The sequence below is a fragment of the Leguminivora glycinivorella genome, chromosome 16 (genome assembly GCF_023078275.1).
Source record: "Leguminivora glycinivorella isolate SPB_JAAS2020 chromosome 16, LegGlyc_1.1, whole genome shotgun sequence".
In the NCBI taxonomy this organism is placed as follows: domain Eukaryota; kingdom Metazoa; phylum Arthropoda; class Insecta; order Lepidoptera; family Tortricidae; genus Leguminivora; species Leguminivora glycinivorella.
Genome location: NC_062986.1, coordinates 9,173,792 through 9,195,316, shown reverse-complemented (window position 1 = coordinate 9,195,316; position 21,525 = coordinate 9,173,792). Strand labels below are relative to the sequence as shown.

The following is a 21,525-nucleotide window of genomic DNA, read 5'->3' as shown; positions in this document are numbered from 1 at the left end:
CCAGCCCAAAAGTGCTCAAACGTATTTTACCCGAAGTCACAGGCATCACACGATCATATCAATTACATACTCTTTGAAAGGTATCGAGTTGTTGGAATGGTTTCCTTGAAGGCGGGTTTCCAATAGTACTATTACAAGGTACATTTCGCTTGAAGGTAGGTTACAGCCAATTAACCGCTTCAAAGTAGGGATGTTACGAATATGTATTTGCATTCGCATTCGCATATGCGAATGATTCGCATTCTTTTAAACATTTGCATTGACATTCGCATTCGCTTCAAACGATGCGAATGTTTTGCGAATGCGAATATGTGCAAGTGGCAGCTTGTTCCTCGCCCGCGCCGGCCGCTCCAATTGCTACTTGTCGACTCGCACATGCGCAGATAGCTCAAATTCGTTACAGCGTGAAGTTCGTACTCGGCATTTTGACCAATAGTAAGCATTTTTACCGAGCGGGTTGTTGGTGATTGCTTGGTTTTTATTTTGGTTTTTTATGAAATTCAGCGATATTCGCATTCGCATTCGCACATTCGCATTCTGAATATTCGCATTCGCATTCGCGAATGTGACACATGCGACATTCGTGACATCCCTACTTCAAAGTACCTACTACAATGAATCTTTCATCACTGTGCTGGTCTTTAGCGTTTCGCAGTACGCTTAGAATACATATCGTTTAAACTTAGCCAGTCTGACTCATTTCTAATTATAATTAATGACACACGTTCAGTGTTCCTACATAATAGCTATTACAAAGTTCAGTTCAGAGGCGTATTGTTGATTGAAATAATCCACCTACAAAAAGTGTACCGTTAGGGTATTGCATGGATGTGATAAAAAACGTATCAATGACCTTATCATATCGAGAGTGAATCTCATTCAAATTAGATATTGTTGTATGTAGTTAACTTGTGAGATTATGAATCGAAACGAATCTGACACCAATAGTAATTTTCTAAAGCTTTTTTAGTAGCTTCTGATGATCAGCCATCTTCTATTCCAAGTTCAATAACCTGGCAACCGTACTGTCCTCTCACGATTTATTCGCCATATGAGAAAAAAAAATGTGAACTTTCATGTAAATGAAAAAATAAACATAAACACAAATAAATATCTACCATTATTTACGAATTACATACTAAGGGCCACTTGCGCCAACGAAAATGGAGGGTTAACCCACCATTTTATATGGAATTTGACAGATGACAGCCCACTCGGCTGCCCTACGCAGAAATCAAGTATCTCAAAATTTTCCAAAAAATGGTTTTTTACATCATTCGATTCATTTTTTCAAAATACATATTTTAGTATTTTTTTGAAATTTTTATAATGTATATTTTTCAAAATACAGAACTATAAAAAATTCAAGTATCTTTTTTTAACGGGGTATTCTACGCTAAAGTCAAGTATCTACCCTATTTCTATCTTGAAATCGAGTATCTTGCGAAAGATACTTGCAATTCATATTAGATGGCTAAGTTACTTGACTTCAGAGTTGAAATATTGATATTGATTGCGAAGTTACTTGACTTCAGCGTAGAAATATTGATATTTATTGATAAGTTATTTGACTTCAGCGAGAACTATTGATATTCATTGCGAAGTTACTTGACTTTGGCGTCTATCATTTTGTTATGATGTCAAAATCTTGTGATTACTAATACATGTATTAATTTGGGATTCGGGTAGAAATTGTCTTAGTATTAAAAAACAACCAGATGTAAACAGTACAAGGACAAGGAACTTGTCTTATTTAATATGTAACTTCTTTTATACAAAATACGAAAATACACATACTTAACGAACATACGTTTACATAATTATTGCATGTTGGTTAGTTGATAAATAGGCTACTAGCCTCGTAGTCAAATCAGCTTCTTTTTAAGAACTGTCAAAACGAATTTGAAAGACTTGCTAATATGGAATTTATATGACATTGAATTGAGTGACGTCACGGTCAACTCAGTAACTTTATACATATATTTCTACCTGGCTTATTAAATAGAAATTGGATTTAAAAATAACTGATGTCCATGTTAATCTCATAATTCTGATGCTTTATTTCGTGCATGGTATAAAATATTTTATTTTAACTACAGTCAAGTTCCCTATTATTATAATTAAGGAAGACTATAACTTTCATTATTTTTTTCTGTCTTCGAGTACCTATTTAGGCACCTACCTACTGTACTTAATTAATATTGTGCGTTCCACGGGAAATCGCTTTCGAGGTTTTTTTATTATTTAAATAGTCTCCTACAACGTAAGTACTTGATTAAGATTCAGGAGTATTTTTGAACTCTTCGTGACAGATAAACCTCTTAAACCTATAATCTTAAGACAACTTGCATTCAAACACACACCAGAGCTTCTTTTCCGTGTATTACTCCAATATTGCATTTATATTAAAACCTAATTTACACAAGCATGACATACACTACATTAAAGGCATCTATCTAAAATGTATACACTATACATATACCTATCTAAGTATCTACTAGCGGCCCGCCCCGGCTGCGCACGGGGCTATCATAAAAATGGTTATAGTAATTTATCCTTTAAAGATAGACATATGCTATTACTGACTTTTTTGTATGTCTATGAAAGATACACAATTTCGCGATACATTGTTTTGATACAGCTCAAACAGTTTGGGCAGCGTTTTCGATTAAAGCTCTCAGCCAGCAGAATTTTGTCCGACTTGATTAGCAAAAATTGACATATTTCAACCAATTCAAACAAGATCTCAACAAATTATATATCAAAACCTTTCCGCAGAATCATTTTATTTATTGGTGAAAACCGCATAAAATTCCGTTTTGTAGTTTTTGTTTTAGATACAGTTAAAAATAACAAGCCTACCAAAGCTAAATGAAAACAGTTCAAGATACTTGCTTTCTTGTAGAAAAGCTTTAAAATTTTCTTATCGCATTCTACGCAGAAAGCTGTTTTTGTATTTTAAAATGATTGTGCTAATCATTTTGAAGAAAAAATTATAGTACACTATTAATGATATCTAGCATAATAAAGTTCGTCTGTTTAAAAGGCTATAAATTAATTAATAAGCATATTATCAGGAAAAATAAAACATAATCGTTTTTTCGCTCTACTGTAAAATTTGGCAAAAAGCAGATACTTGATTTCTGCATAGGGCAGCCGCACTAACCCTGAGTTAAGTGATTGGTGCAAGTGGGCCTTAACTGTATAGTACAACTAGTTTTAGTATTTGATCTGAAACAGTAGCCAAAATTCAACATTTTGTGATCCACATAAAGTACTTGCAATTTTTTATTGTGAACAATACTCATTGAATGCTAGCCTTACAGATATGCAAACTACATCATGTTCATGTTAAAAAAAAAGCATAGCAATAGACTAAACAATTTTGTGCTTTCATAAGTTTAATGTAAAAAAATGATGATTATACTTACTCATATGTACGATTGATAGTGGTAGGCATATTAGCTTATCACCATCAGAGCTTGGAAAGAGCAAGCTATTTGCCTTGTTATATGGCAAATGTGGTAATGGTAAGGCCTAGTATCCCCTTGGATACTGAGTAGGATGGCCCAATATGAGGTCAGCAGTTTACATGAATTGTGCTGCGAAAACAGGGACTTGCTACACAGCCTGGGGCCTTGAAACTCTGAGAACATACCCAGAGAACAAAGTACCAGGGCACAGAGAGGTAGTATAATTCAGGTATGTATTGCAACCAAATAGACTGCTACCACTTTCAGTCGAAATAAAATCATAAAGCATGCTACTTCCCTATTTTATTTTCTTAAGCATTGGTAATGAAACCAGCTAGAGTTGGTTACTACAGTAGATTATTTCTTTCCCATACTTATGGCCAGCAGGATAATTTTAACTTTTCCTCATATGTTATCGGGTCATACCAACAAAATTCATAATTATTTCCGACAATTAATAAAAAAATATTAGTATTATATTTAATTGGTTATTTAATATTTCCTCAAGCAATTATAGGATGGATATTTAAAATAATAATATTGTTTAACTTTAACTATAGGTTTGAGGATAAATTTATTATTTAATCACATTTATAAGTTTATTATTATTATTATTATTTGTAAAGCAGGCAGGCAGTTGTAGTAACTGATAAAGCCTGTATCCAGTTGTCGGTAGAGGTTTCAGGTGTTATGTGGAATTAGCACTGTGCTTGTCTAACTTATTCTTGAATTCGTTTACACTTTGGGCAATATTCATTACACATGAGGCTGCTTTTCTTTAATTTCATTACATTAATAACTTTTTGGAACTTTGACAATTCACAACTCACAATTCAGGGTAAATTAAACAAAAAACCGAGTAAGATTGTTTGCATATTATCAGATGTGCGAAGTGTGTCAAAGGCAAATGTTGAAGAAAGTGCCTTTAATGTATAGGATATTGGTCCACGGTCCTACCATCCTACATCCTATATCAAATTGGAAAGAGTGAAAACACTCTAAAAAGAAGCTTCAGCATATAACTTCCAAAATTATTGAAAAATTGTGGGGCCTCATGCTGACAGAAAAGATACAAAATATTAGACTTCTTTTTTTGTATTTGTACTTTTCTATATTATTATGTAGTTTTTAGTTGAATATCGACGTTTAGAGACCTTATACATCTCTAATCATTGTAGTAGCGTAATACTTTAGTTACAACTTAGAATTAGTATTATCAATTGTAATTGCGGTTCAACTTGTATATTGACGTGTAAAAGTGCCCCTGTGGCCTATTTGCTGAATAAATGATTTGTAATTTGTACTAATATTGTTAAATATACATTATTACAAAGAGTGACAACCAGTTTGGCCTAGTAACTAGTAACCAATGTAACCATGCTTGGAACGCTTGTAGTGATTTGTTCAAATTTCAGTCTTAGGTCATTAATTTATGCAATGAACACCAATATATGTACTTGATTCATGGCTATTTTCTATGAATACAGTTAGGTCATCTCGATAAACATGCTTTAGGACTAGGAACGCTAGATTGATCAGAATAAGATATCTATGTCTTCCCATACTTATTTAGTTACCTAAATCCTAATTACAGGTAATCAGTAACAAGTATTAAGAAAAGGTGCACAATAGCTTCAAGAATAGTTAACGTTTTTACATTATTTAGACTTATTAACAATAGAACTAGTGTCATTATTTATGTTATTTACATCTGCCATTGAAAACAAGGATTGGAATTTGCAATTCAAAACGCATGGTTGGTAAAACACACGTAATAAATCTAGTATTCAAACCTTCGTGTTTTTAATATTACAACGATGCACTACCCAAACATTAACATTATTATCTATTCCTAGATAAGAGGTATGAATGACCTCACCCAAATACGGAACAAGAAAAGAAAACCGGTTAAAACTTTAACTTAGTCAAGCTGTTGTAAATGTATACAAAGGCTTAATTGTAAAAAAAAAACAATGTTTATGACAAAAATAATCAAATTTATAGTACTTACACAAATTCACATGACCAAACCCCGGGCTTCTCGAAACTGTTGTCACAGCAGCGTCCGTGTATACGAAGGTTCCTTGTTTTAGTATTGTCTTTAGAGATGAAAATAAAAAGCGTTTTAATTGATAAACTAAACACAACACAAATCACACCTGTAAATAATCACGGTAAACTAATCCAAACTGATCCTGACGTTCCCAACTAGCCGCCCTCTCCGCTCTACCTCTAGCCATTCGCCCTGCACCCTAAGTTAGTGATATCAGCTCTAAAAATTAAAATTTAGCTAGTTAAACGTCAAACTAAAAGTTTTGTTTTTTCTTACCGGATACCGGTTTCACCTATGAAATAACATGGTATTAGAGTTATAAGATAAGTAAATTTCAAAAGTTTATTGATTGATTGAATCCATTGCACATATTGTATTCGCACGATCCGTAGAAGCGTAAATAATTTTGAATTTTATAACCTGGCAATACTCGTTTTTGTTTTGTGCTTAACAGGGACACCTAGTGTCAAGTAGTGTTATTAGTAGGACAAGCTTGCTAAGAAGTCTTTTGAGAGTTTTATTTCTACTTCACAGATGGCGCTGCCTGCGAAAATATTTTTAGATACACAGTGACATCTACTATCGAGTAGCAGCCTTAAACATCCAATTTTGTTGTCAAAAGATGGCACTTTACAGTATGTGGGGCACTGGGGCAATTAAGATGAGACGATGTATGATTATTTTGCAGTCGATACCGTGCATATTCCTATAATTATAATAGTATAATTATGTACTTAGTTGCAGTCAGTACAATCAAAATCCCTTTTAATATTGTGTCACAGGAGGTTATTACACTTATTATTGCAAAATTACCAGCTCGACGCCGAAACTACTACACAAAATGATTAAACAACAAAAAATCTCAACTTTGTTTTCTCACAAGTGCGGTTCAATACCTATGGCTCATTACTGAGGTCATATTTTTACCCGTCTCGAAGAACGATGAGCATTTTTTTGAAGAGTATGATGTGTTTGACTAACATTATATACGTACAACATTATAATTATAATTATGTGTGTCTAATTCCGTATCACGTTTTATTGCCAATAATATGCAACGGCTTTGACGGGATGCATTGGTGTCATAACATTAGTATTTTTGTTAAATATTATAATAATTGCTTTTATTTTGGGGATTTTGAAACTAAAATAATACGATACACGTGCAAAAAGGAAATTCGTAACTCGTGTCTATTTAAAATACTCCCTTCGGTCGTGATTTAATTTATCAGTACGTACGATACGATACACTTGTATAAAATAAAATATGTAAATTACGATACAAGTGCGTAAAGAAGGAAGTTCGAAACGAGTAAATTGAACAATCTTGAAGACGAATCTGCAATAATCCAGAAAATTAAATATTTTGAATTGTGGCCGTATAGCAGGCACATGGCGAAATGGCGAAAATTGTTATTAATATTTATTTTTGTTTGGCACGATTGACAGAGAATAATAATAATAATGACACGAATATAAGCTGAGTGCTTAACTCACAACAGTCACAACGTATTTAAATATAATTACGTTTTTGACATTTAAGTTGTAGTACCTAGTTGAAGTTAAATTTAAAAGTGGAAAATGTCTGCCTTGCAGACAGACATTTTCCACTTTTAAATTTATTCTAAGCCTAGTGGCATCGATTGCAGACGTTTCTGCTAATCAGAAGTTAAAATCTAGTTGAAGTTATCTTTTATCGCAGTAAAATAATAAAAAAAAAATGCTAATAGACAGTAAAACTAAAACTACCTACACTCATATATCAGGTAGGGTAGGTTATAGCCTAAAAACATAGAACCTGTTTATTAACTTCCGAAAACTTAAAGGAAATGTTCATTATGTCAAATACAATTATTATGTAATCCACTCAGAAAGAAAAACTAACAAAAAATACTACACTATGATCTATGTACTATTAAATTAAACTACTTATAAGTAAACTGAATCGACTAATAAAATAAAACCCTATTTAACTTAGCTCTTAAATAATGTTATTAAGTTATGAAAAGGAGATTTTTTCGAATTTATCAAAAAGCGATTCTGTTAACAGAAGATAACTGTCGAATTTAACGGAAATGAAAAAGCACGGTGTATAGGTATATTTACCTTTAATGTCTAGTTATCTACATCTTTCAAGTGTAGATGTAGGTAACAATTCATTCTAAAAACTTGTAACATAAGTATAACGTATCAAATCAAATCAAATCAAAAATGTTTATTCTGTAAATAGGCTTATGCTAGCACTTTTACATGTCAACTTAAAATTGTATATATGTACATCTTATTCTAATTTAACATAAATGCATCCTTATCTTCTACGAATTCCTTGACAGTATAGTAAGCCTTTTGCAGGAGCTGTCGTTTTACGAATGATTTGAATTTATTTATTGACAATTCAGATACATTAGGTGGTAACTTATTATAAAATCGCACGCTGTTCCCCATAAATGAATTATTCACTTTTTGTAAACGGAATCGCGGGATCGCCAATTTATTTTTATTTCTGGTGTTAAAATGGTGTACATCACTATTCAATTTATACATGTCAATATTTTTTTTTACATAAATAATATTATCGTAAATATATTGGGAAGCAACAGTGAGGATGTTGATCTCCTTAAATTTATCTCTGAGGGACACACGTGACCCCAAATTATAAATATTGCGAATGGCACGTTTCTGTAAAATAAAAATAGAATTAATATCAGCGGCTTTTCCCCACAATAAAATGCCGTAAGACATGACGCTATGGAAATATGCAAAATACACCAGCCGTGCCGTCTGTACATTTGCAAGTTGACGGATTTTTTAACTGCGTATGCTGCTGAACTCAGTCGACTTGCCAATGTAGAGATGTGCGAACCCCACTGTAGTTTTAGATCTAAAGTTATGCCTAGAAAAACGGCTTTGTTTTCAAAGTCTAATGTCTCGTTCTTTAAAACAACTTGTACGTCATTCGTATGCTGGACATTAGGCAACGAGAATCTAACACATTTGGTTTTTTTAGCATTGAGAAGTAAATTATTAGTAGTAAACCACTGAACTAAAGAGGACAATACATTATTTATTTCATTAGAATCACATTCATTCCTTTTTACTTTAAATACAATTGATGTATCATCAGCAAAGAGAACTAACTTATGTTTTTCATTAACTATATAAGGCAAATCATTAATGTAAACGAGAAATAAGAAAGGACCAAGAATAGATCCTTGGGGAACGCCCATTGAAGTAATAGACCCCGATGATTTAGCTCTGTTTATGTTCACCCTCTGAATTCTGTTTGTAAGATAAGACCAGATCAGATCAAGGGCCTTATAATTGACGCCGTAGTGGTGCAACTTGCGAATAAGAGTGTCATGATCAACGCAGTCGAAAGCCTTCGACAGATCACAGAACACGCCTATAGCATCTAGTTTTTGTTCCCATGCTTCAAATATGTATGTAATTAAGGTCGTGCCTGCATCTGTCGTTGACCTGCCCCGGGTAAATCCAAATTGTTCCTTATAGAGTAAATCATTAACATTAAAATGAGATAGAAGCTGATCAAGAATGATTCTTTCAAAGATTTTACTTATTGCCGGGAGAATAGATACGGGTCTGAAATTTGTAGGGTCCGTTTTTGATCCGGATTTAAATAATGGAACAACTCGACTATGCTTCATGAGATCGGGAAAAACACCTATATCGACACACGTATTGAAAATTATAGCCAAGTGAGGTGCAATAACATCCACTATAGATTGTAAAATTTTTACTGATATGCCCCAAATATCTTCAGCCTTTTTTAGATGTAAGGTTCTAAACGCTTTTATGACCGTTTGCGATGTGATGTGTTTGAAACTAAAAATTGTAGGGCATTCCGGCACTTTTATTTTTAAAATACTGCTGAAGAGGACGAGTTAAGCGATTTAGTCGTTTCAACGGGAATACTTGTAAAAAAACTTTCAAATTCATTTGCGACCTCTACATCTGATTCGACTAATTTATCACCTACTTTAAGAGTAAAATTGGTATCACGTGATTTCACTTTACCTGTCTCACTGCTAATAATTTTCCATACGGTTTTAATTTTGTCGTTTGAGTCTTTTATTTTACGTGCGAAAAAATTAGTTTTAGCTAAAATACATACTTTCTTGAACAACTTACTATACGATTTAACATATTCATTGAAATTCTGGTCACTATTCGACATCCTTAATGCATATAGTTCATACAACCTGTTTCTAGACTTGTAAATTCCAGGAGTAGCCCAGTCATCAAAACATGCCCTACTCCTGCGCTTAACTTTTTTAATTTTAAAACACAAATTAAATTCGGTTTCTATAAGGTGAAACAATCTATTTATTTTTCTCCATTGAAGCACCGACTAAATTTTAATAATGTAATTACCTAACCACAAATATGGCATAAAGGCAGAAGGAACGGATTCTATGAATACCTATACTAAATACCTACGTATGAAGAGGGACTATACTACATCAGAAGCTCTACGTTGGCTTACACCGGGTTCTGCGAGTTGAGCTTGCTGGCAGAGGCCTCTGCATCGGTAGTTCTTCTGCTGATTTGGGCACTGTATCACGGTTTACGTTGTTATTAAATTCTTCACAATAGTACTTATTTGTCTGTTGCTTAAACATGTTTTGAGGTGACACTTTATTTATTTTGAAGTTTGACATTTATATAATTTATACGAGCATATGGAGATTAGAGGTAAGGAGCGATAGCTTTATGTATCAGAAGTGCACATATAAAAGAAAGATAGGTGGCGCTGCAATAGCAGGTACATTAGGGTTTGACAATCTCTTAGCCTTCTCGGTAGTGACCCCGCCTACGGAGCAAGAGGTCCCGGGTTCAAATCCTGATGAGAGCTTTTTTTTTACTAACATTTTTTTAATATTCAAAAATATTTTTTTGTTTTGTTACAATTTTCGAAATTTCATTCGCAAGAGTTATAACATTACCTAAGAATCCTAATCTAGACGGGGCAAACAATGTAAAAGGGTTTAAGTTGACTTTTGTATAAATAAAACAATAACTAAACACAATTAAAATTTAAAATACACAAAACAAAAAACACCTCAGCCGGTCAATTTTTGAGACTGTTCTACTTGACTGATGTTTCTCCTTACCTGTATTCTCCCTGATACGAGCAGACCAGTAGTAGCCGCGCAAGAACCAATGAGTTAGTTATAGTTAGTATAGCTTCAGTAATAAAAAAAACGGGCCAAGAGCGTGTCGGGCCACGCTCAGTGTAGGGTTCCGTAGTTTTCCGTATTTTTCTCAAAAACTACTGAACCTATCAAGTTCAAAACAATTTTCCTAGAAAGTCCTTACAAAGTTCTACTTTTGTGATTATTTCATATTTTTTAAACATATGGTTCAAAAGTTAGAGGGGGGGGACGCACTTTTTTTTCCTTTCGGAGCGATTATTTCCGAAAATATCAATGTTATCAAAAAACGATCTGTGTAAACCCTTATTCATTTTTAAATACCTATCCAACAATATATCACATGCTGGGGTTGGAATGAAAAAAAATATCAGCCCCCACTTTACATGTAGGGGGGGTACCCTAATAAAACATTTTTTTCCATTTTTTATTTTTGCACTTTGTTGGCGTGATTGATATACATATTGGTACCAAATTTCAGCTTTCTAGTGCTAACGGTTACTGAGATTATCCGCGGACGGACGGACGGACGGACGGACGGACAGACAGACATGGCGAAACTATAAGGGTTCCTAGTTGACTACGGAACCCTAAAAAAGGTTTTTACATTACAATATTCTAATCGATTGGCGATAAATTAAAACATGGCCTAAATCGACACGAGTTACGAATTCCCTCTTCGAAAGTGTATAGTACACGTCTTTCAGTACATAATTAATTACATATAGGTATGGCCTATGGCCTTTTACCTTTGAAGTTAGGAGTAAGCAGGCAAGCACGGTCGTGTGATAAACGATATAACGTCAGGCCGGCCTTTTCGCACTATTTGTAAGTGCGATAGGGACACCGATGCGATAAAGAGTATGATGGATCCGGCTTATTGAAAACACTTGTTTAAAAGACACTTTATTTAAGTTTATTCAAGTAAATTTTTACAGAAGGAATATCACTGAAAATTTTGGATCGTTCTTACGCCGAAGATTATTTCTAGACTGACGGGTTCTTTTTTAGGGTTCCGTACCAAAAAGGTACAAACAGGAACCCTTATGGTGCGACTCTGTCCGTCTGTCACATTCCTAAATATCTCGAGAACTACTAATGCTATCAACTTGAAATTTGGAATAGTTGTGAACATTGTAACTCTACAAATAGAAAGTATATTTTTTTTTATTTATGAATTTTAATTGTAGAAAATGGCCAAAATGAATGGGGGCAAACTGTAAATTTCAAGTTACTAGGTTAAGTGGGGTATCGTTAGAAAGAGCGCAAATTAAACGTAAAATAAACTATTTTTTATAATTTTTTTGTTGTGGAAAAAAAAAAAATTAAAGGAAAACGTAAAAAAAAAATACCGTTCCCCCTCTCCCCCTTATCTCCGAAGTTTACCAACTAAAAATTATGAAAATTTTAGGAAACATTGGTTTTATGCTAAATATTACAGGAAAAATATAATCGTGTTTGTATCTTGGAAACTCTTTTTTTAATTCACAAAAAACTTTTCATATTTTTACTTTCAATTTACCCACCCTTGCGAATATATATCGTACTTCAAATTAATACGAGATGTTACGTAAACCGTCTTCTTTCCAATAAAGTAAAAACTGTTTAAATCGGTTAACATCATAAAGAATTATCCCTGAAAAACCAACATAGTATACAGGTCGCGCAAATTAGTTAGCGAATTCACCGAGAGATGGCGCTATACACAATAATTCTCATTAGTACCTATACTTGTCTTCTAGTCAAGTTATCTTATACTATTAAACGAGCAATTCTTGTATATTTATTTATTTATTTATTTATTTATTTATTTATTTATTTATTTATTTATTTATATATACCGACGATCTCGGAAACCGCTCTAACGATTTCGCTGAAATTTGTTATGTGGGGGTTTTCGGGGGTGAAAAATCGATCTAGCGTAGCCTTAGATCCCGGAAAACGCGAATTTTCGAGTTTTCATGAGTTTTTCTTTCGCGTTTGTAAACGTAAAATATGGTCCTTAATTTCGCCGCGCGCGCATCGATTCCGCTTAGCTCAGTCGTACGAGGTCGGTCTAATGTACGCAGATAGATCGTAGGTGTCGGGGTTTCGAATCCCGGCCAGAAATTAAGTTTTTGTTTTTTGTCTTTTTTTAGGGTTCCGTAGCCAAAATGGCAAAAACGGAACCCTTATAGTTTCGTCATGTCCGTCTGTCCGTCTGTCCGTCTGTCCGTCTGTCCGTCTGTCACAGCCGATTTACTCGGAAACTATAAGTACTACAGTGATGAAATTTGATGGGAATATGTGTTGTATGAACCGCTACAAAATTATGACACTAAATAGTAAAAAAAAAAGAATTGGGGGTGGGGCCCCCCATACATGTAACTGAGGGATGAAAATTTTTTTTCGATGTACATACCCGTGTGGGGTATCAATGGAAAGGTCTTTTAAAATGATATAAAGTTTTCTAAAAAACATTTTTCTTAAAGTGAACGGTTTTTGAGATATCAGCTCTCAAAGTCGTAAAAAGTATGTCCCCCCCCCTCTATTTTTATAACTACGGGGTATAAAATTCTAAAAAAAATAGAGGTGATGCATGCTAATTAACTCTTTCAACGATTTTTGGTTTGATCAAAGTATCTCTTATAGTTTTTGAGATAGGTTGATTTAACTGTAATTTTTATTTGCTGCTACGGAACCCTTTGTGCGCGAGCCCGACTCGCACTTGGCCGGTTTTTGTTTTTGTATTTATAAAAGTTTTTTTTTTATCTAAAGATGTGATATATTAAAATAGAACCGAGCGAAGCTCGGTCGCCCAGATATTTAGAGTTATATGAAAACATGAGGTTATTTTAACTAGGTAGTTTGAAAGAAAGTTTGTACGGGACCCTCGGTGGGCGAGTCCGACTCGCATTTGGCCGTTTTGTTTTTAAAAAGCGCTGGTGGGCCTGGTGGCCTAGCGGTAAAAGCGTGCGACTTTCAATCCGGAGATCGCGTCGAACCCTGGCTGACCCGGCTCGCACTAATGTTTTGCGGAACTTATGTGCAAAATGTCATTTGATATTTGCCAGTCGCTTTTCGGTTAACACTTTCGAAACCGGGCTCTACGCGGCGCTACGACATTTTCGCTACATACGGGGAAACCCATGTAATCGGCTACGCTTCTACGAGCGGTGTACCCGACAGTCGGGTTCTTGGTAGCGAAAGTGTTAAGGAAAACATCGTGAGGAAACCGGACTAATCCCAATAAGGCCTAGTTACCCTTCGGGTTGGAAGGTCAGATGGCAGTCGCTTTCGTAAAACTAGTGCCTTCGGCAAATCGAGAAGTGGCAAATGCCGGGATAACGCAAGGAGGATGATGGGTTCTTTTTTTTCTTAAATCAAATTCCAAAATCAAATATGAAAAAATGTATAGACAAGAATCCGTCACAAAGAGTATCCCCGCCCGCTGATAAGAAATGTACTAGGTGTTTTGCCGACTAGTGCGAGAAGGAAATCATTAGGTACTTCTAGAAGTAAAAATAGTTCTGCGAATGTGTATTCCCAGTACACTTAACGAGCCGTCGGTTTGACGGGACCTATCTCAGCTTTGATCTTCGTCCCTTCATTATTTTTACTCAGATGTTAATCTCGGTCTTGGACGCATGTCACCGATAATAGGAACAGCCTTAGTTTAGTTTGCTATCTGTGAGCATTTATATTTAGAACCACATGTTTACCACTGGGAAAAGTATTGAATTACGAAAGGAAACTTTAAAAAAATATACAGTTACCTATAGCATAGAGGAATAAGTAAGGGAAGAGTTGTAATCCTCCATACATCAGTAAATGCGAGTTATTTGTATAGGTAGTGATGTGCAAATTGCGGAAACTTTCCTAAAAAATCTTAGATTTCTCGAAAAATTCACGAAATTTTCACGAAAAATAAAGGGAATTTAAATTTATGAAATGGAAAGTTCCCATCCATACAATTGTCCATACAAAGTATGGAAAGTTTCCGAAGTTTTCTTAGAAAATTTCAGAATTATGAAAACTTTCCGTCGGCATATCAGTATGTATAGGTATAGTTATAGTGACATCTAGCGACAATCACACACGTTGTGTGCACCCCGCGCGGCGTACGTTTGTTAGATGATTTTATAACTGGTTTTATACTGTGATTTCACTCCCACAATACAAGCAGGTAAGTAATAATAGGTAAGTACAAACTGTGTATCAAATAATGTAGTTTAAAGTTCAAGGTTGCTCTCCAAATGAGTAGTTAGCTAAGTAAAATAATAGGTTAGTTTGGTACTTTTGGTAGCTATGTAAGTTAGGGCGATGTCACCCGCACGTGAGCCGCGCGCGTGCCGCCCGCACGTGACCGCACACACGGGACTCGAGCCAAGCCTTTCGGTACTTCGGCCCACGACTTTAACGGGTTTAATCATAACTCGAACGCTACGCAAACTTCACGTTTTTCAGGTTTCCTTCAACATTTTTCCCCCGAGTTTAAAACTCTGTCGTAAAACAATCACCCCGTTCTAAGGTTTCATCCTTTAAAAATAAAAACAAGCAATTTTGTTTAAAAATAAACGGCCGTTGCTGTGATTCGCGCGCCCTAACCGATTTGACAAGCGTACGTATTTTGCATTAAGTCGATGGCGGTGAACGAAGCGGAAAACTTAAACTTACAATTAATATTAAAACATGCGCAATAAAATAAAGCGTGATAAAGCCAAGCAGTCGGAAAGTATTCGCGTCAGTCGAGCAGTGCTTTTGACATGGCTATTATTTCTTCTCTCGGCCAAAAAGTAGTAACGCAAGCGAAACTGCCCTAACCATTTTGGTATTTCCAAACTTGTCTATAAGGATCCTTTTTGCTTTTGTCAGAAGTATCCTAAGTCGGTATGTTTTTGGAAATATTCATAGAGTCTCGGACGATGAATACAGCAGCGATGCAAATGATACAGGTTCTGATATTGTTCTACAAAATTTGCTACGAACCTTGTTTTGTGTTTTGAATAGGTACACCGGGGTAATGTTGCTAGAGTGGAATCCATTCGAATGAGCTTGTAAAAACAGATTGGTAAGTAGTGGTAAGTTCAGTTTATTGTTTACTCGTTCTGTAGATACGTACGAGTAGATACATCTTGAATTCCTAGATTTGACTAGCGTACTTATGTATAGTTTAAATGAAGGGGCATTAAGTGAAGAGTTTAAATTTTAATAAAATTCTAGTTTGTTACAAGTTTTTAATATACACCCATTATACCCAACCACTGTTATGTAGTAATAAGGGCAACCTAAATAATTATTAAATACCTGTACCTAATACCTATAGATTATAGTAGATATAACATACATAGGTGCAGTCACCAGCATAAATAGGTGATGATTTCTGTACCTTGCCGCATTTAATCGTTTGACTACTTCGTATGACATTTCAAACAAGACGTTAATGTGACAAGGTACAGAATTCATCACTTATTTATGCTGGTGACTGTACCTACTATGTATGTTACATCTACTATAATCTAGGTACCAGTGGCGGCTGATGAAAATTTCTGCTAGGCAACACTGAGCAAAAAAAACCTTTTGAAACTTAGCGTCCGGACACAGCACTTAAAAGGTAGCTTCATTAGTTCCAGCAAACGTGCGTCATCGAAATGTATAAGTATAAATATTATGAAAACCTGTAAAGCAATCTACATTGAATGTGATGTCCCTCCAACCCTTGAGAGATAAGGGCATGAGTAGTGGCATCCCGACCGCCATTTTACACCAATCAACTCAAGTGCATACGATACGAACACCAAGGTACCGTACCTTCAGTACCGTATTCTTGAGGTATCTCTTAACAACATGTCAAAGTAAAACGTTGTATAACATGTTTTTTTCCCTTGAATAAAGTCAAATTAACTGCTTTAAAATTGATAAAAGTAGGTGAATCTAGTAATAAAGATGATTTGCCACCTGTGGAACTACTGGAAGCAGTGATAAACGCATTTTTTGCGTTGTAGTTTCCTCGCTATAGTGAGGCGAAAAGTTTTGTGTTACACTCGGGTGCAAATGTATTTTACTTCTCGTGTGTTAAAAAACTCGCAAGTTCAGGATTCTATTCTCGAACCCCTCGCTTCGCTCGTGGTTCAACTATAGAATCCTTTCACTTGCTCGTTTTTCAATTCCACACTCGGCGTTAAAATATAACTTTGCCCCCTTGTATAACAAATAACTATTATTAATATAAAAATAAAATAATTACAATTAAGACATACTATATATACTAACAACTCAATAAATTAATAATTACAAATAAAATTAGAACTAAACTAAATCCACTCCTAGTCCCTCCCGCTGCACGCTGTGAGCACGTTGTGTGCATATATGACGTGTTAAAGTGCCCCTGTGGTCTATTTGCTGAATAAATGATTTGTAATTTGTATTAGTCTCTTTTTATAAATTTGACATAAACACAAAAAAATTATAGGTGCAGAGTTACAAGGTATGTGTATTAACCTGCCGGCGTAGCGGAATGGCAATCCTCGACGTTAGACGCCGACAGAAATGCAGTCTGGCTCTGTCACGCCCATACGCAAGAACGATTTGACATTTTTATTTCTTTCAAATCAAAATCAAAAATCAAAAATATTTTATTGTATAAACATGGGTACATAAAGATCTTAGGTAATGTTGTTTAGTTTCGCCATATCTTGCCTTACAAAGGCGTACAATATTTATTTATATTACAAAATTTGTTTTAGACTTTAATCGCCTACTGCTGAGCACATGCCTCTCCTCGTGACACCACTTATCCCGGTCTTGGGCTAGTCTTATCCAGAAACGGGCCAAAGTTTTTCGACGATCGGACGACACCCAACAGTGAAAATCCAAAAGCGGTAACCAGCAGTCTCTCAAAATTCTAACGCCGTGTCTTGCGTGGGCGTCGGTCGCGCGACCGTCGCGTCTCATACTTCCATATCGATAAGGTTTGATTTCGTATGCGTCGCATCGCCGTCGCGCGACCATCGCGCGACCGTCGCCCACGCAAGCCACGGCGTAACCCACTGGCTATGACTCTGGTACTTAGGTATCGTTTGATATTTTTATCGGGGACGATGAAATTTTGCAATAGCTCGTCACCGTAGTGAAAGCTACAAATTAAGAAATCTTGTCCTACATGTTACATGTTGCATGATAGAAATAAATACTTCATTGTAACCTTAAAAGTATTTGCGACAATAAATGACTTTTTTTATTAGCAGTCATCGTCAGAAGCTAAGGCGCATACGAGGTTCTGCCACACCGCAGCCATTTTGTATATTATCCGAAGCAGTATGTAAATGCGCCGGTCCAGAGCAGCAGGATTTCTAATGTAATTGACAGCTAGATTGAGATTGTTTCGACCATCGCGTTGAGGGTTCGACCCTTCAATTTTATATGCGTGCATGTATAATTTTGATGCGATTATCGATTGCCACGTTCACAGATTTGTGAATGAGTGAGGGACATCTAAATAAGATACTGTTTTATTTTTTAGTAATGATTTATCCACGGTAAAAAGTTATTCCTATGGCCGTACAATACAACTGACTTTTTGTTTTCCACTTTTAGTGTTTAAGTTTTCCATATCAAAAAATTCTAAATTTTAAAGTTTTCGTGAAGAATACTAAGAAATAACTTTTTCCCCTCACTAGCTCGGAAACACGTGTTTTGTCCTTTAATACCAGCGGGTAAAAACGCATTTTATCCACTAGTGGGTAAAGTAATTTGACCTTGAATAAAGTCAAATTAACTGCTTTAAAATTGATAAAAGTAGGTGAATATAGTAATAAAGATGATTTACCACCTGTGGAACTACTGGAAGCAGTGATAAATTAATTTTTTGCGTCGTAGTTTCCGCGCTATAGTGAGGGGAAAAGTTTTGTGTTACACTCGGGTGCAAATGTATTTTACTTCTCGTGTGTTAAAAAACTCGCAAGTTCAGGATTCTATTCTCGAACCACTCGCTTCGCTCGTGGTTCAACTATAGAATCCTTTCACTTGCTCGTTTTTCAATTCCACACTCGGCGTTAAAATACAACTTTGCCCCCTTGTATAACAAATAACTATAAAAAGACTAAATGAATGCGTATCTTGGAGGCCTAGCCAAGATGACTATCATTCCCAGAAAACGAAAGGAAACACTAGTACATGTACTTTCAGCTGCAAAAGTGCATGGCGAATTTATCAATGAATTCATTCATAATTTCTCCATGCACTTTGGCAGCTGATAGTAGGTACCAACTCGTAATTTTTCATATACCTATTAGTTTGTTTGTTTCGTGTTTTGCCAACGATTGTCAGTTAGTCTAAGTCCCCCAGTGATATAAACGCTTCCATTAGGAAACTACAAATTCCACGAACAGCAAGTAGGTCAGCTTTCCGCATGTCCCCGGGCTCTCGGTATTAGGAGATTGGACGACCTACTACACACATTGACAATTACGCTATTAAAACATATAAAGGTTGTTGCCCATTGATTTTTTTTTGCCACTGCGGGGCAAAGGTCTCCCTTTTCTCCCTTCATTCATTCCGGTTTGATTCCCGCTCTCGCCAGTCGCTACAAAATATATAAAGCAATAATAAGATGTGTGAAAATAAGAAAGTTCCTAAACTATGTACCCAATGTTATGTATGTTTTTCTACTTGTCGACTGTAATCTGTCAATTAGGCCACCACAGACTAAACTATAAGTGCTATCTTTTCAGTGTTGGATACTCTATGGCACTTCCAACTCAATTATAATAAGCTCATTATAGTTGACTTTAGTGAACTGTAATAATTTCAAAAATAGAACTTCATACAATTTCTATACTAATTTGCGATACCTTATTTTCCTGCATCTGAAACACATTTTTTTTTATCTGTCGCGTTATCGGCCAATCAGTACGGTTATTACATATTATAAACAATTGGTTGCTAAGTAATTTGATGTTTATACAACGGTGAACGACTCTATTAACATTAATTTTAACTTGCATGAATGATGATATTTCCGTCCATTGATGATGAAGATGATGACTCGTAGAAAAAGTATTGTATACAATAGTGATATAATTAAATTAAGCTTTTCACTCTCGTACCGTACTATTAGGCCACTCAGCAAGCTCCGTGGCCTAAACATGGTACTCGACTGAAAAGCTTTGTATTATATCACGATTGTATAAAATACTATTATAGTTGCCACTGAATACCTCTCATAGAAAATATCAATTATTTCGGGTTTAGGGCTATCTTCGTATTTTTTTGTGGCTCGTATAAAGTATATAGATTAGGGATCATCCACATATTACGTCACACCAAATTTCAGGTTTTTGGACCCCTCCCCCCCCCTATGTCACGCTTTTTTGTATCCCATTAACAGGGATTGTCACATTTAGTATGACCCCCCCCCCCCCCCCCTTACACTGTGACGTAATATATGGATGACGCCCTACAGCTATGTACCTATGCCTACTTTTTTCACTTCCTGATCCCCAAAGCTGTCGACAAATGCTTCATAACAGCGATAAGACCTGTTGCTATTCGTTCTAGTCGTTCTTCTTCGATTCCATTATATTTACTTACTTATTTATACATACATTCAAACAATTCCTTCCCTCCGATACCATCAGCTAAGCTAAAACCAGTATGTTATCAGCTCAATCAGTTTAATTAATTACTCAACTTTAAACAACAGTTAATGTCAATAAACAGTAATATAACCTACAAACCATTTCTCTTTGTCAATGCGTGTCACAATTAAAACTGGGGGATGTGCGGGCGATACGGACATATGTACAACCAATTAAATTAAAGGAATATCCATTTTATACAACGTAGGATAAAGACCAGTTTAGACATTTTGGAATGTATAATATGCGTTCTAGGGAGTTTCAGTGACATGTGATAATAAAAACAAATGACATGTCAACGTTCGTCGAGTTATCATTATGATCTCTGTATGGGGCAGTAGTATCGGACATTAAACTGTTTGGTAATGAGCATTTCAGTTTGAATATTGTTTGTACTTTTAAAAAATGTATGTATATTCAATATTTATGTTATAAAACATTTTCAATTAAATCTCGATACAGTAGCTTCCAAATTATTATATAGGTTATGACTTTAGGTGAATTTAGATGATAATAATCCACTATTATAGTTGTCCCCTATACCTATTTAAATTAAGTTTTTTACACAACAAAAAAAAAATTTGCTAGTCAATCTTAAATGTAAAATTGCCAGTAATTTATTATGTTGTTGTTTAAATACTTTTTTCTTATTTACAAGTACCACATTGTTTGCCACCGACGTGGCATGTATATATAAAAATATTTTACTTAATAGGCACCATTTTCCGATAACAAATGTTTGGATTTAATTCAATCAAATCCATTTCTGTAATGTGTAGCTATATGTTTTTTAACCAGTCCGCGTAAGTTTTAACTTATCACTTCAATATCCACCTCAAATTAAGATCGTAAAACCGAGTAATTAATTTTATAATCAGTAAATTTTGAAGTAATGCACCATACACCGCTGCTCCACATGGTAGGACTTATAATTGGTGTTAACAAACGTAATAGACATTTGATCTCGCGCAGGCGACGGCACGGCGCGAGGGCGCGCCGCGATGCTCGCTTGTTTTATTACGGCGATGACTTGACAGATATTATCCGTGATGAAAATAAAATTGTCGAATAAAGGAAAAATGATAAAGGAAGGGTGTTTATGAGCACTTTATCGGTTGGTTTTTGGGGTAAGATGATTAAGTCATTGTTTTATGAGAGGTTGCAAGTAAGTAAGTAGTTTGCATCACAGTTGAAGAGAATAGTATACTTAC

The 21,525-nt window shown here is 35.2% G+C and overlaps 1 protein-coding gene across 1 annotated transcript in view; it reads right to left on the bottom strand.

The window, feature by feature from the left end:
* LOC125234359 (dystroglycan 1) overlaps positions 1 to 5,717 on the bottom strand; it is a 176,975-nt gene extending 171,258 nt beyond the window's left edge. Inside the window, 1 exon segment of the mRNA XM_048140549.1 lies at positions 5,485 to 5,717. The gene's annotated coding sequence lies outside the window, so the exon portion shown is untranslated.
* Between the last annotated feature and the right edge of the window lie 15,808 nt (positions 5,718 to 21,525).